Source organism: Mycteria americana, chromosome 10 (assembly GCF_035582795.1).
Source record: "Mycteria americana isolate JAX WOST 10 ecotype Jacksonville Zoo and Gardens chromosome 10, USCA_MyAme_1.0, whole genome shotgun sequence".
In the NCBI taxonomy this organism is placed as follows: domain Eukaryota; kingdom Metazoa; phylum Chordata; class Aves; order Ciconiiformes; family Ciconiidae; genus Mycteria; species Mycteria americana.
This window is the reverse complement of record NC_134374.1, coordinates 10380927-10396869: the sequence shown is the minus strand read 5'-3', so window position 1 is coordinate 10396869 and position 15943 is coordinate 10380927. Positions and strand designations below refer to the sequence as shown.

Here is a 15943-nt window from a genome sequence, read left to right as displayed (position 1 = left end):
TGCAGAAAGATCTCTCCACCTTCTACTGGAATAGAAATCTTCAAAAGAATATCATGAACCTTTTAATTAAACATGATAGCTCCTTTATGTCATATAAAAGGGAAGAAAGTTTTACAGGCCAGACTTTGAAAGGTTGCCTTATTTTTTCTGCACTTAGGAGTATACAATTCGAAAAATGCGGGGTCTGTTTCACTCGAGAGAGTCTAACAGTTGGCTGGTCCAAAAGGCTTCGACTGCAGTTGCATTGGAGCTCCTTGTCCTTAAAGAACATGCCTGCGGTCACCACCTTGTCTCATTACTGGAGATAAGGGCAGTATTTCTCTCTCAAGATCTCATCTCACATCTCCAGGTCCAACTCCCTATACTCCTGTTAGCCTGTCTGCTTCTCAGCTTTCTCTAAAGACGCAGCTAACATTGTAAGAGCTGTAAGGATCCCTCCCGGTCTAAACACCTTCTTTAAATAGATGCGATGGAGTATCATTGCAAGTATGTGTCAATACATACATGACCCACAGACATTGCTCAGCCGGGAAAGCAGCAACCATGAAGTTTCATCAGCATAAGGCTTTCTGCCTCCTATTCACATTTTGTGTAATAACATACATCCTGAAAATCTGAATCTCAAATACAGGCTAAAATACAACATTTTACAAAAAAGTACGTATACTGAAAGAGCCTAGGGATACCGCACACAAGCAACACAAAACAAAGTGAGGAGTAAACTCCAGCAGAAGAGGAAATATTTTTGCTAAAATAAATAGAAAAGTGTTTTTAAAGCAGTAGTTGTAATAATGATCAGCACTGAGAGACTTCTTCAACACACTTTTCAAACCTTAACTAATTTCCGCAACACTCCTGGGAAGCAAACACATCCATATTAATAATCCCATTAAACAAGTGGGGCGAGCAGGACAGAAAAATGATGGCACTGTCATATGGCCAAGAGAGGAGTCAACGTTGGCGCTGGGGCTGGAACTCAGTTTGTTGGCTCATGTGCTCAGACCACTAAGTGACACCTCCTGTGCATTTTACATGTAAACCTGCTTCCCTTGTCAACTCTTCTACTGTCATAACGTATTTTGAAAATAAAAGCTAATGCCAGAGAGGGAGACAGGAACTTAAGCCCACTGCTTCAGAGCATAGGTTCAGATCCCATCTACTTGTTAAATACTTGCCTGTCCAGCTCAGCCTGCTTGGTCATCTTCCCTTCTAGACAATAAAGCATCTTCTAGCGTAAATGAGTTGTTCTGCTCAGAAGAGTATTAAACAATGCAAATAATGCTCGTCATATGTTGTTTGTTCTCTCCTCCTCTCTGCAGGAGAGAAGCATGTGCAATGGTTGTGATGTTTTTTAATAAATATGTGTTTGCAGTCAGTGTGGCACAAGACGACCGCAACGTATGACTGGTAAGAATACAAATACTACCATACATGTTGCTACATCTTTACGCTAGATGGCAAAAGCAAAGAAACACCCCTTGCATCCAAACCAGCGTTTGTTTTGTAGCTGTCCTTTGTTCCAGTGTTCACGGCCCTACTGTCCTGAGCAAGCGCTTGTTCCAAGACACAGTTTTTTCAACAGAGCGGATTAAGACTAGAAAGTTTTGCTGTGCCAAGGAAGCAATGCTGCCAGCTACAGTCTTGATCTTGAAGACTTGTTAGGTCTTTTAGTTATCATATGCACAAGGCACTCGCTTCCCTGAAGATAAAGACATTGCACTCCATTCAAAATTAGGCAAGAGGCTGACAAAAAAAAAGAAAGAAAAACTTGGCTGGGTTGCAGCGGGCTACAGCGCAGCAGGGTGCACCCCATCTTTCTCGCCCCAGTCCTGCCTAAACGCTGAGGACTTCATGAGCCGGTGTGCCACGCTGCTGTTATACGGCCAGGGGGCCTGGTCATGGTTCACCATCATGGGACAGACTCCCAAGCCCCCAGCGACAGCAGAAAGTATCACTCAAATGTACTGCTACGCTGGAGCTCGGCATCACCGCCTGAACCAGGCGTGCTCCTCAGCTACGGACCACAAGGGACCAGAAGGGTACAGGCCTTCCACCAGAGACTTCACCACAACTGGAACGCTTTCAATGTTTTCCTTACCCCACCACCAAAGCCTACGCGTAACCTGGTTTGGGTTTAAATTTTGGAGGCTGCCCCTAATAATGTTTCTTGTACGAGAGTGCTAAACCTAATTTTATTTCAGGCACAACTGTAATACAAGTACTTCTTATTACAACACATAATTAGTGGCTAACTTTCAAAAATAAAGATGGCCATGAAATTCAGAATAAGGCTATTCATCTACAAAACAGTGATTTTTTGGCTCAAGCTCTCCCCGAATGTAAACCCACTTATGTTCACAAATGCCACACAATTACAACTCTGGCCTATTGACTTTATTTAGCCAACGTGATTCAAATTCCAGAAATTCTATGCTTACAGAGACATTCTACTCTGCACATACATTCAGAAAATAAATACAATATATAGATGTAGTAAACAAATTTGTAATGAGCGTTGCTTATCCCTGTCAACTGTGCTGATGAATAACACTGTTAAAATGGATCACATCGCCCACCAACTACGATCGCAGTCTTCCCATGTCCAAAAGCCACGTGCTTCTCCAATTACTTGCTCAAAACTAATTGTCAGATGTAATTTTCAGTCAGCAGTTTCTTCTTCCTTCCTCCTCCTTAATATATTCCTCTCGCACACGTTCCCCACAGCACCTGACTTGCTCAGCAATCTTTCCTCCCTTCCTTACACACTCATGCATTATGTCTCAGACCTAATCTCTCCTTACAGCTTTTGAGCAGAGCTCTTCCAGGCAGCTGACATTTAAATAAGCTCTGTATTGACTTTCTTCTGCTGTACCTCAAGTCCTCCTTGTTTTCCTTATGTTCATATTCCGATTCAGCTTCTGTGCAGCTCCTTCCGAGGGTAACGGAAGCGGAGCTCGACTGATAATCAATAAATACCTTTACCCTGCAATCCCTCAGACGTAAAGCCCAGAAGGAGATTCCTCTCTCTTTGCATGCACATTCACTATTTTGGATAAACTTAAAAAGGCAGAAAAAGGTTTTTCCCAAATCTGCGGCATGTTTCAGACAACACTAAGCCTGTGAACTTTCCTTTAACTCGCATTAAACCGATACAACTTTTAATTAAAAAAGTAATTTTGAAAAATTGCTTGTGCGGTGCGTAAGGTGATGTTCAGACAGCATCACTGATCCCTGGAGTTCTGCAGCCTTGAGTTTAATAAACTGAATTTTCAAAAGTAAACACAGCTTGCATCAGCACAAACCTTCTATTTTAGACTAATATTTTCCATCCATTTCTTTTTTAGCCAGAAGAGGAAGTTTTCAGAACGCCACACACTAAACACTGCACGGGTGTCACTGGACACTGGGAAGGGCGAGAATTTCCAGACCCCGGAGGGGCTTTGTCTACCTGCCAGCCAAGGAAGCCTTGCCTCTGATGGAGCGAGGGAGGCAGGCGAGACGCCCTCCCTCCCATCCAGGATGGCAACATGGACACCCAGCGCCAGCACGGCTGTAGGGACAAAAGGCCTCGAAAGCCCGGCTGCGGGAGCCGAGGCACAAAGTCACGGCCCCCCTGCTTCTTGCTGAAGAAAAGGCCAGGCACAAGGACGACCGTAAAATTTACACCTGAGCCTGTGCGTAATCCTACGCTCACACAGCGGCTCCAGCGCCTACAACTCTAATTGAGGATTTATTTCCCCTAATTCATTATTTCCTGTAGTAGGTAATCCAGCGGGGGGGAAGGGCAAAGGGGAGAACAAAAGCAAAATAAAAAATCAAACCGAAATATTTTGCCCTAGGCAGAAACAAGTAAAAAACACTCTCAGGTTTCCTTCTGTTTGTTTTTGTAACTGTTCACCTGTTCTTTTTGCAAGTTCTTTTAAATAAATCATTTGAATTATCTTTAATCTAAGAGTTCAAAAAGACACTCAATGACAGTAGGTGTCATTTCCCCCTTTTCCCTCCTCTTTCCCCATTATCAATTTATCACAAACAATTATCCCATTACCCCGCACACACATACAAACGAGGGCTGGGAAGTCAAGGTTCTTGGGTTCATTTCACAACTGCATTTCTAGCAGGTCATTAATTTCTCGGTGAGCTGGTTAGCTCCTCTATACAGCAGGGAGAGGTGGGTTGTGCAGCTTTACCCAGTGTTTATAAAACTTTGTGAATCAAGGCACCCTGTGCTGATCTGAAACACCAAGCATTTTGCTATTATACATAAATAAATATAAATATAAATATAGCATTTTATATTCTCGTATAGAATAGTCTAGTCTATAAATATAGAATTTACCATTTTCATCTCTCCTTCTTTGCATTTCGACTATTTTAAAACTTCTAATGTCGTTAGAAATGCCAGAAGGAGACAACTTTATGTGTTCATGCTTATTCCACCAGGAAACGGTAGGCCTGCATGTAATTTTTTTCCTTCTGTTGAAACCCAGTGTATTTCTAATTGTATTTCCTCAGTCAAACCTTCATAAGAAAGCAACTTTAAAGGTTTTGTTTCCAGCTGCAGTAATATAAACACTTAAAACATTCAGTACTACCTATGCTGACTGACGTATTTCACCTTCACGTCCCTTAACTCTAAGCACCATTGCCAATTATCCTGCAAAACGTAATTGGACAACACCTTATTTTATTAAATATACGTTTGGATTTGGTCTCAGTTCCGCAAAATATTTAAGCATGTGCCTAAACATTAAGCGTGCAAGTACTCCACCGAGTTTGGATTTTAGGCTATCTGGTAACACATACAACAAACTGCAGAAGATACAACACTCGCTCCTTATCTGAAGAGCTCCACTCCACAGATCAGCCTTTCAGACATGCGCCAGCTTCAGCTCTAACAAGCTCTTCACACTTTTTTAAGACTAATAGGCTCCACATATTCATCTCCAAAGAGTATAAATTCCCTTCCTCCCTTTCCCTTTTAAATATGTCAGGCAACATTACAAAAAAATAACATCTGTGCCACAGTTATGCAATAAGCAGCATGATAACCATTAAACCGCACTTTATGAAGAGCGGGCTGAATTAAAAAAAAAAAAAAAAAAAAAAGGCAGGAAAAAAAAAGTTCACCTTTAAACCTTGAGATCAGGGAGGTTTTCAGTACTACCTCTGTTCCTTGCTTATTTCTAAACTCCCTGTTCTGCTGCCCCTCTTCATTGACATTTCGTGGCTATTAATGGGAAGTCTGAATATACATGCTATGAACGGCATAAACAGACTGAATCTGGCTGGAAAGGGCTTAAACATGCAGTAAGACGATGAAGAATCCCAAAAGTGTTTTTAGTATGCGTATACATTTCATCAGAGTATACAAACAGCACTATATATTTTCTTGCAACAGTTAGCAAGCCTTCTCTTTTCATAAATATAGGTCAACAGAGCTAAACTCTGTTTTTGCCTCAACTCCCACTTTAAATGCATAAAGAATTAGATTTTTAGGGAGCAGAATGAAAGAAATGGTGTATTTCATGCTATTATATACCCAGCCAAGGATCCCAAAGGGTTTGTTTGGGCTTTAAAAACAAAACAAAAACCCTTGGCATTTGTCAGACTAAAACCATTTTTCTTTGGTCTTTGCACAACCATCCTTTCCAGATTTGAATAAATAACATCAAACAAATTCTTTTGACTTCCATTACCATGCAACGCACAGAAGTTATTCAAGGAGAGACAGAGCAGTGTGTGAAAGCATTTGATAGCAAAGGACTATGAGGAGCACCCTGCATAACCACCGTCAGATCTGGAAACGCTCATTCCAACCCCTCCGCTACCCCCTTGTTATTTAAGCAACCCATATATGTTGCCCCAGAAACAAATAATTCAAACAGCCACAGAGATCAAGTTGAGGAGCTACCACCACAAGGTATTCCTTTACCCACAAACACATTGGGGGTACTGAAGGTATTAAAATCACAAAAATACTGACTAAACAGTGAGCTACACATCAAGTTTTCACCTTGACTCTTCATTTACTGACACTTGCAAATTTAGGTGTGATTTAACACGGCCCCTTCAGCAAATGCCCAGGCCTAACCAAATAGCAGAATATAATATTGTGTATCCTTAAACCCCCTTTTGTTTCAACATCAGCCCCCAGAACGCAGGGTGAGAACTCAACAGATGATATTGTCAGCTGCAGATTTTATATTTTTTATGCTTATTACAGGTTGAAATGGGGAAAATAATCCCTATGCTTTCACATGAAGTTTAAGGCACCACACAATCATTAAGCATTTCTGATACGATGTTTGGACTCCACCATGCACAAACTTCTTGATCGCAACGCAGATGAAGACTTTTCCATACCACGCTGGGCAAAGAGCTTCAAAGCACAATTTAAGCAGCATTTTCTTTTTCTCCCCATCATTGACACTGAAATGTCACACTTACTATGTCGCTCCAGCATCACCACCTATCCATTCCTAGGGGCCATCTTCCTCCATTCCTACTCTTGGCTCTTCTCTTGGCGTTGAGAGGGTTGGGGTTGAACACCCCGAGGTGATGCTTGCACTTGGGTTTTTCCTCACAGTCTCAAGCCACTCGTGTTGCAGAACTTCCCCTCCAGACCACCAACAGACTACCTGCAGTAGCTGAAAAGTTAATCCAAGATGCTTCTGAATTCATCCTGAACTAACGTTTAGGAAGTCTTAAACTCATCCTAGTATTTGCAGTGAGGGAATCCAGCACACATGCCAGCAGACTGTGCACATAGAGGTAAAACGTGGTAAACAAGGGAGGAAAGGAGGATGTAGTTAATAGGGAAAAAACTGAGAGAGCGACTGGGATACCAGGATTTGCTTAACACATGAATCAGAATCAGTAACGCCATACACCAGTAACCATACAACAGCCAACGCATCAGTCACAAACTACGTTCAGCTCTGCATCATAACCAATACCCATCTTTCCTCCAAAACCAGAAATGCTTCACAAGGGCAAAATCAACACTACACCCTGTTGATCATTAAGCACCAGGTCTTAAACAACCCTCTAGAGAAGAAGGGGGAACTGTAAGTAGCTCTTAGCTTCACACTGTATACGGACATAAACTATAACCTGAAGGTAAACCCCGAAACATAGCTTTGCGTTGCCTAATACAGCGATAAACTCTGAGATTGAGTGATCAAGCCAATCAAAACATTCACCCTTTCAAACCAGAGACTTCTTGGAACTATAACGAACTGAGTAGGCTCCCATTCACGCTCAGAAAGGCTGGCATTTGTAACAGCTGAGAGGAGGACAAGCCCGGTTCAAACCCAGAAAGAAGCAGGCAAGGAATTAGCGCAAATTAAAGAAAGAAACAGGCACAATAAACAAAACTGTTTTTACTGCAGTACAAACTCTCCGTCAAACGATGAGCTAACCAGACAAACAAGACAATTAAGTAAGTGAAGGTTACTGGGTTAGGACAAATTATTTTTTCTGCGGGAGGTTTCAGCTGACGGGTTTCTCCGCATTTGCCATGCCTGGCTGGGTTAACACCACGTGGCTCCTCTGCTTCAGATAAACTCGTAGGCACCGTGGGCTAGTAATGGTCCTAAATTCCAGTATTATACATTAGCCATGCTGCTTGTATCATAATCTGCTGCATTTCTGCACAAGTTGGCAATGTCTGCTCGATGCACTTCAAAATTAATATATCACACACACAAAGAATCTAAGACAAGCCACTACATGGACAGGTGATTTTGATATAGTGGATTTCCTTAGATACAGACATAAACAAACCATGGGAAATTATTGCGTGTTGCTCCCTACAGAGCCAGCGGTGTCAAGAAGATAGGGGTTTGCTTGTTTGCTTTAATATGAGCTGAAAAATTGTGGTCAGCAGCAGACTCTCCCTTCTGATCTTCCCGAAAATTCTACCCATCCTTCCCCATTAAAGGCATAGCTATCAATCAAGTAAATCTGTTCACATAATGTAAGCAAAACATTTACGGGGGAAAAAAATAAAAAACCACACCACAGCTTTTTGTAGCTAAAATAATCCCACTTCCCAACAGTTTTCCTCACACGAATGAGAACAGTGACCACCCTGAAAAAAGGCAATTTTCATTTCTACCCTCGAGGTTCAGAGAGGGCCAAGAGTACCAACTGCTCCATTCCCTGAAGCAGTATGAAATAAGACCAAGCATCCACCTGTATTGCCACCACAATACCAGCATGGACCTTGAATTCATATTCAGAGTATTAAAACATGACCTTGCCGGCTACAGGGGAAAAAGTGCTGCTAGCCGGCCAAACAGACACCAAATTCACTTTGTACTTGTTAAACTCCCACCCACAAGCCTTGTTTCCGTGAAGCAGTTAAGTATTTCTCTGAAGTTACTCAACAACTGTGAAGGTCAAGTATTGTCCTAACTGGCCGGTTGCAAACAAACGCACCTTTCATGTCGGCATGTGCTTCAGCCTGCTACCAGCCACAGAGTAAAACCCTAATCAGACAAGAATGACAGCAAATTGGCAGCAAAGGGTACACACCTGGTCTACAGAGTACAGTCGATGCTTGCAGAGGATCTAGCTGACCCAGCTAGAGACCTGAAAATTGGGGCCAACGCAATGGATGGGAAAGAACTATTTTTTTTGATGTACAAAACTTATAGTTTCAGCTAAAATACTAAAAATTAAAAAAAGAGCTTCAGTGGCACTTCTGAAGAATAAAAAAAAAGGCTTTGGAAGCTTTAGATTTGAAGCTTCACAAGCTTCTTATGAAAAATGCAAGCTTTGAAAAACTTCTGAAGATTTAATATTCTTACTTTGGGCTCTTCTACTGCCAACGGACTACGGGTGCTGTAACTAATAAAAAATAATTAATGCCAATAAACAGGCCCTTCATAAGGCTTCAGCTTCTCTTCTCCATCAAAGACTCAAGTCATTCATTGGGGCGTTGTACAGGAAACAAAATCCATCCACAAAGCCTCTCGTTTCTGCATTTGGTTCTCCTGCACTATAACTCATAATCGAAAACCTTCCAAGTGTGAGGAAAGGAATTTGATTTTTTTTAAGTACGCAGCTCCAAAGGCAACTCCCAAGCATGGCAGAGACCTTATCCAGAACGGGACTGAGAAAGAGCTGGGAGTTTGTGTGCTAGCCCTCCAAAAAGCCCAGGTCTCACGTAGGCAATGAAACCACCAGGCAGTTTCTCAGGAGTGCTCCACACCGAGCGGTACCCTACCATCCACCATGCCACGTCCCGGCACTCCCGAAAGTCTAGCCACGTCCTGCAAGATTCACAAGAGCTGATCTTTCTGATAACCTCCATCTGGAAGTTTGAACACCCTCAAAAATGCAAGAGTCTCATAGCATCAACCACCTTCTGAGCAGTTTCGGCACGCCAGGAAAAGCACTGTGACAAAGCTTGAGTTTTAGTACGTGAGAAGCTCCCTACCCAGAGGCAGACGGGAAGCAGAAATTGCCTCAACTATTTTGCTTTATTTTAGAAAACCTGACATTCTCCTCCCTAACTGACTCAGCAGAGAAGTGCATAACAGCTTCAGACAACAGCAGTGTGAACACCACAAAGCGGTAAGGATGACCTTCACAACATGAACCGGCAACCCGTGCATGAGGAGCCATTCTGCATAACAGAAGCTCTAGGTAAGCGAGGTGAGAAAGCTGATAAATTGGCAAAAAACCTAACCAGTGTCTAGGCCAAGCGTACAACACTGCCATTCCTGCCGGTTTCAATGACACGCTGAAGACTGGCATTGTGACGCCGTGCAAGGTGACATCCAGGAGTCTGACCTCAAGCTCTCCTGGGCTCTTAGGACAGAGACGCTCTTGGTCTCATGCCTAGGGATAACAACAGCTATTTGCAGAGACAATGATCACAGTAACGATAACTATTAAGAAAGATGTTAAAACTGATTTAGTAAATGAATCAACCAGGGTCCAAGCAGAAGCAATGCCAGCCCTTTTGGTCCAGCATACTATGGTCCTACCCTCCCAAGGGGCAACGGCAGTAAATCTAGACAAGAAGATCGATCAGAAACTTCTAGTGACACATCCACCCATATTCTGAAGATATGGCACAAAAAAACCCCAAAACAAAACAAAAAAAAAGAAATACAGGATTGGTTAAAGGAAACAATTAGCCAACAGAATTTTCTATCATGGGAGACTATCGAGACAAGAGCTTGGATAAATTAAGCAAATCAGGCATCTTATAGCAAGAAGCATTTCCAGAGCTTTGTTAAAACCAAAGACGACTGCAAATATGAGCTCACATTGCTGGGCATAAATCACCTTCTGCATACTTCAGGGTCAAAAGAAAACTTTGCGCAGGGACAACGCCCTCCATTGCTGCCCGCTCCCAGCTCTCCCTGCAGCGTCCTCCAACGCAGCCAGCGTGGACCTCTCCCGCGACCGGAGGGCACTGGGTTACGGCCCGGCGTCACTCGCAGAGCTGACGTAGCAGCGCAGATACAGACCCAGCTCATACATACCACGTTTGGAGACTGCATAATCATCCGGCTCAGCCCGTGCGAAAGCAATATGAGAACACCTTCTGTACACAAGAAATTCTTGAGATTTAAAGTTTTAACACAAGCTAACAAACGCCAGAGATGAAAGAAATCCTGGGATGAAAGATCTCCATGACACCTGCTTTGAATAAAAAGACATTGCTACAAAAATATCAGAGACCTGCTGGTCTAGAGCCTTTGCTACATGTCGTTCCCCAGACATCAATTTGCAATAGAGGCACACAAAAGCAGTATTACACAGATTACATGCTACTCCCCTGAACTGCAAACAAAATCCACCCAGCACTACCACCTCGCCGTCCAAAGCACTACTGAACTAAAGCCACCTTCTCTTGCTGTTCATAAGATGACTTTGCTAAGGATAAGGCACGCAGCCGGGTTCAACACTGATTTGCAGAACTGACAGCTCCTCCCGCAAACTTCACTCCGGCTCAGCTTTACCAAATACCCCCAATTTTTCCTCATGTCCACAGGCAGGGAACCAACGGTACCAACACTTTGGCACTGGGAGCGGGACAGCTTATCCTCAGTTTGTGCATCCTTCAGGCAAAACCCACACCCGATGCCTGGATGCTTAAACCGGTTAATCATCTCCAGCGTTTATAATTTCACCGCTTTCTACACAACAACTTAACACGTGGTAATTATTTAACATTTTGTTCTAGCGGCACCCAGGAGCCATAAAATCAAAGGGCTGAGATCCCACCAAGCCTCTCGCACCACACAGAGGTAACAAATCGGGCAGGTCCTGACGCTAGAACAGCCCGTTCCCCTGGATGGGTGACACCATGGGTGCGTATGACCAGCTCGAAGGAAGGAGGGAAGAGCAAGGTACCAACAAAACGTGGTTTGCTCGGTTTTATGCCACATGGCTCATTTACTCACTGCTGGCAGCTTCCACAAAATCAGGCTCGTCAAGCACCTGACTGTATACATAGGTAATGATTATAAAGCCAACTCAAGCGGGGCTAAAAGTACACAAAGATCTAGCACAAAAATAAAAAAATGCAATCCTTTCCCAGGTGAAAATACAGGACTTTGAACGTAACAGGTAGATTATATAAAAATTATTTTGCTCCCAATTCTCAAAATATTTTTTTTAAATTCCCTCACAGACCTAAAATTGTCATTACTGAGAAGCAATAGCAATTTTGCTGTGTTTAACATTCAGATTACCCACCTCTCTCAGGGCCAAACGCAAACCCAACTACGGCAGCATCTGCACAGCCCCCAGGCGAGGACTAGGGCAAGGTCTGGAGTATCCATGGCTCTCCTCCCTGGATTCTGCCCACGGAAAAGATTATTTCCTAATGTTGCTTTTTGTTTGCGACAGGGCATAAACTTTAAGGGGATGGTTCGCTGTTGTGCTTGGAGAAATCAGCATGGTTGCTTTGTTAGTACTCTGTCTACAATGGAAAAGTGCTGCCGCACCTTGTATCGATGGCCGCGTCCTACACCCGAGATGACAACCTGAGTCGGACCCCTTTGCTCGGGAGCGCTTTCTCCCCAAGCCTCGCCTGTGTCCTTCATGTCCTGCAAGCACATTTAAGTCTTTTCATATGTTTCTTTCCAAAGACAGGAAAAAGATAACGCACGTGATCGATCACAAAAACATCCACAAGGCATCGCCATCTCACAAGAGGAGGACACCGTCAAAGCACTGCCCCACACAGACATACTCCCTGCCCCTGTACCAGCTACGGAAGTTAAAACCCGCTGGCCACAATCTTTTCCTTTATTTTTTTTTTTTTTTAATCCGAAAGAGACTCCTCATCATTCAGAAATCAACGTTTAAGTAGGCTGCCGGAGCCTCGCCTCCAAAAGGCAACAACAAACACAAAAAAGGAAAAACAAAACCATGAAAATGCCCCCCTCCCCACCCCCCAAAGCAAAGCCCCGGGTGAGGTGCAGAGAGGGAAAGGGGGACGAGGTGCATGGGGAAGCCGGCCGGTTGCTCCCCTTTTCTGCCTCCCTTTTATTTCTGCTGAGTGTAGTAACACTTGAACTGGGTCTCTTTATTTGCAGCCGGATACGCGCTTTCAAAGATACTGTACTACTGTGTAGGCCAAGCAGGGACTCTCTTTCTTCCCTTAGTTAGGGCTTTTGGGAAAATAATTATTCACCAGAACTGCCATCACGAACAGAGAAAGCTAAATCAATGTAGCTTTGTATGGGCCATTGCCACTGCAAAGCAAATACTCCATCAAGACATGGATCAGTGAGAATTTTATCATTAGGAATCCTTACGCACATCTTTGTGTATTTTTAATATCCATCTTATTACTTGGCGTGCCCCCTCCCTCCCCATGCTCCTGCACCTCACCCTCCCCGCGGATTTGTCGTGTGTCGCTGGCAGCTACAGGGCTTGGCTGTAAGATTCACATGCTCAGTAGAAAAACCTTAAATACACAGCCAGGTTTATTCCCTTTTAAAAAAAAAAAAAAAAAAAGGCATTGGTGCATAGCAGATTTATTCACTGAACAGGTTGATTTATTTAACAGACTTGACATACATCAAAACCTACTATGGGCTTACATAATTGTTATCCATTTAGCAGGTCTGCTTCTTTTGTCAAGTATTTGTTTTTAAAGAGTGATTCAGTAACGACTGCTGCCTTATGCACAGTTCACATACCTTAACCAATGTAGTCTTGCACGGGGTATTAGCTGAAGTGACTCTAAATTGCATCCTACCTGCTTGAGCACTGCCCTTATTTTTTTAGTTTCTGTATTCTTCCCTTACCTGAACTAAAAAAAAAACAACCACCCAAACCCAACAAGCGTGAGCATGTGTACAGGCACACGCACCATTCACTTTCCAGCAGACTCTTTGCTGTGGGCACAGTGGTTACCGCATTACCACGCTGCTCCAGCGATAACAGCAGGTACCTCAACACCGAGAACGCACATCTGAATACCAGGATGTTGGTGGTTACATGGAGGTTTTGGGCGAAGCCGGCCGGAGGGGCTGGTGCGGGGCAGCAGGGGCGAGCGAACCCCCGAGCAGAAGCCGGGGAAAACCTCAGGGAAGATTTAAGAACCACAGAGCCGTTTTGTTTTCACGCAAGAGGCTCATTCAGGCCCTGGCTCGCACAGGCGCACCGCTCCCCTTGGGCCGCACGCATCCACCCACGACACCCGTCCACGAATTCCCCAAATACGCACCCATCCTGCGCTTGTTCCAAGCGGGAGGCGAAAGGCTGGAGAGCATCACCGAGAGAAAACGCGTAGCCTTTGCTTTCATTGCCGGTCCCGTTACAGCTTGTTTGGGTTAATATATCATAAACCGTATCGCTGGCGAGCGGCACAGTTCATTTCGGAGACGAGGATTTCATTATCTCCCCCCCCGCCCCGTTTCAGCATCATCCACGCACACGCACGGGTCACATCTTACACTTAGTAAGCAAAACACATCACCGCTGCCACCGCTGCACGGACGCGCGAGCGGTTCAGAAATTAAAGAGACCAGAATAAAAACCGCACGAACCCAATTCTCCACCGCTCGCTAGACAGATGGTTAATTATATTCACAGCCGCATTTTTCGCTGGGATAGAGTTTCAGACAATGAGGCAGTTTTATTTGATTAGCCAGTTTTCTAGTTTAATGCACGGAATGACAGTTACTTCCAGGGTTGGGGCTTTTTTTTAAAAAAAATTTAAAATCCCATTCCCCCCCCCCCCCTTTTTTTTTTGTTGTTCTGGCCGAGGCTGAAGTAAGTGCAGCCCCCCCGGCCGCCGCCGCTGTCAATAAACCCCGCCGCGGCGTGAGGGGAGGCGCAGGAGGCACGGACGGGCGGCAGCGGCGCCGGCCCGGGGGACGCGCTCCCCCCGGGGCCCTGTGGGGCGGCGCCCCCGCCCAGCGCGGCACCTGCCCGGGGGACGCGGCGCCCGGCGGGGGGAGGCGCCAACTTGCCCGGCGCAGGCCGCCCCCCGCCGCACACACCGCACAAACACCGCGGCCGCCCCGCTCCTGCCGCCGCCGCCGCGCAACTTCCCCGCAGGCCTCCGCGCCCCGCACCGCCGCGCAGGCCGGCACTGCCATCAGCATCCCCCCCCGCCCCGGCCTCCTCCTCCTCCTCCTCCTCCTCCTCCTCCCCCGCTCCCCTCACGCCGCCTTCCCTGCGGCTCCCGCGGTGTGTGTGGAGGCGGCGGGGGGGGGGGGAAGAGCGGGGGGGGGGGGGAAGCGCCGCCGCGGCGGGACTCACCTCAGCGCCGGGCCCGCGAGGGAGGCGGCCGCGCGGGGCCGGCGGGTCCCCCCGCCCGCCCGGCGGTGTCGGCGGCGGCGGCGGCTGCGGCGCTCAGCGCTGCTCCATGCGCCCGGGGCCCCGGCGCGCGCAGGTGGACGCGCCCGCCCCCCCCCCCGCCCCGCGCGCGCCGGCCCCCGCCCCTCCCCCCGCGCGCCGGCCCCCGCCCCTCCCCCGCCGCCGCCGCCGCCGCCGCCGCAGCCGCAGGGCCCTCGGCGGAGCCAGCGCTCCCGGCCCTCAGCGCCCCGCCGCCCGGCGGCTCACGGCCGGGCCCCCCGCGGCGCGCAGCCAGCCCGCGCCGGCCCCGCGCTCCCCGCTGAGGGAGGGAGGGGGGGGGGGCGGCTCCCGCCTCGCCCCTCCGCCGCCTCCTCCTCCTCCGCCGCGGCCGCTCCCTCCTCGCCGCCGCCGCTTCCCCCACCCCGGCCGCCTGTGCCCATTCAGGAGGTGCCGGGCAGCGCCGCCGCCGCCGCCGCTGCCATTGTTCCCTCAGCCGCGGAACCGGCGCCCGTTCCCCCCTCGCCCCCCCCCGCCCCCCGCCCCGCCGCTCGCGGGAGCGCGCGCCGCGCCGCCACCGGGCATAAAGGGCGCGTGGCCGCGGCCCCGCACAGGCGGGCCCGGACCCCGGCGGGGCGGGGCGGCCTGGCCTGGCCTCACCTCACGTCGCCCGCCTCGCCTCACCTGCCGCCCGGGCTCGGGGCAGGTGCCGCCGCGGGCACGGCTGGGCGCCGCCCGCCGCCGGGGTGGTGGCGCGTCCTCCGGCCGGGGGGTGCAGGCGGCCGCCGGGGCCGCCCGCCCCGGCCGAGAGGGGCAGCATCCCCCGGGGCGGGGGGGGGGGACAGCGCACCGGCGGTGCCGTTATCGCGGCACTTGCGGGCGAGGGTGGGGAGGGAAGATGGGCGCCGGGAGGAAGGCAAGGCAAGCGGTGTGCCGGCCGAGCTTCGCCCGCACCCGCTCGGCGGCCGGGAAGGGAAGGGAAGGCAAGGCAAGGCCGGGCCGGGCCGTACCGGCGGGTGGGTTCCAATGGAGGCGGCGGGCAGGGGCCGGGCGGTGCTGTCGGGGTGTCAGGGCTCCCTCCCTGGGTGCCCCCCCGGGGATTGCTCATTGAGAGCCCAGAAGCGAAACTCGCTCCCCAGCGCAGTCTGTCCCTCCGGTTTAA

The 15943-nt window shown here is 47.9% G+C and overlaps 1 protein-coding gene across 4 annotated transcripts in view; it reads right to left on the bottom strand.

The window, feature by feature from the left end:
* NEXMIF (neurite extension and migration factor) overlaps positions 1-14881 on the bottom strand; it is a 174857-nt gene extending 159976 nt beyond the window's left edge. For 3 of the 4 annotated variants that reach the window (XM_075513142.1, XM_075513141.1, XM_075513145.1), the window contains exon 1: positions 14749-14881. The gene's annotated coding sequence lies outside the window, so the exon portion shown is untranslated. The remainder of the gene's footprint in view (positions 1-14748) is intronic. The other variant, XM_075513144.1, reaches the window with a different exon arrangement.
* Positions 14882-15943: the final 1062 nt, after the last annotated feature.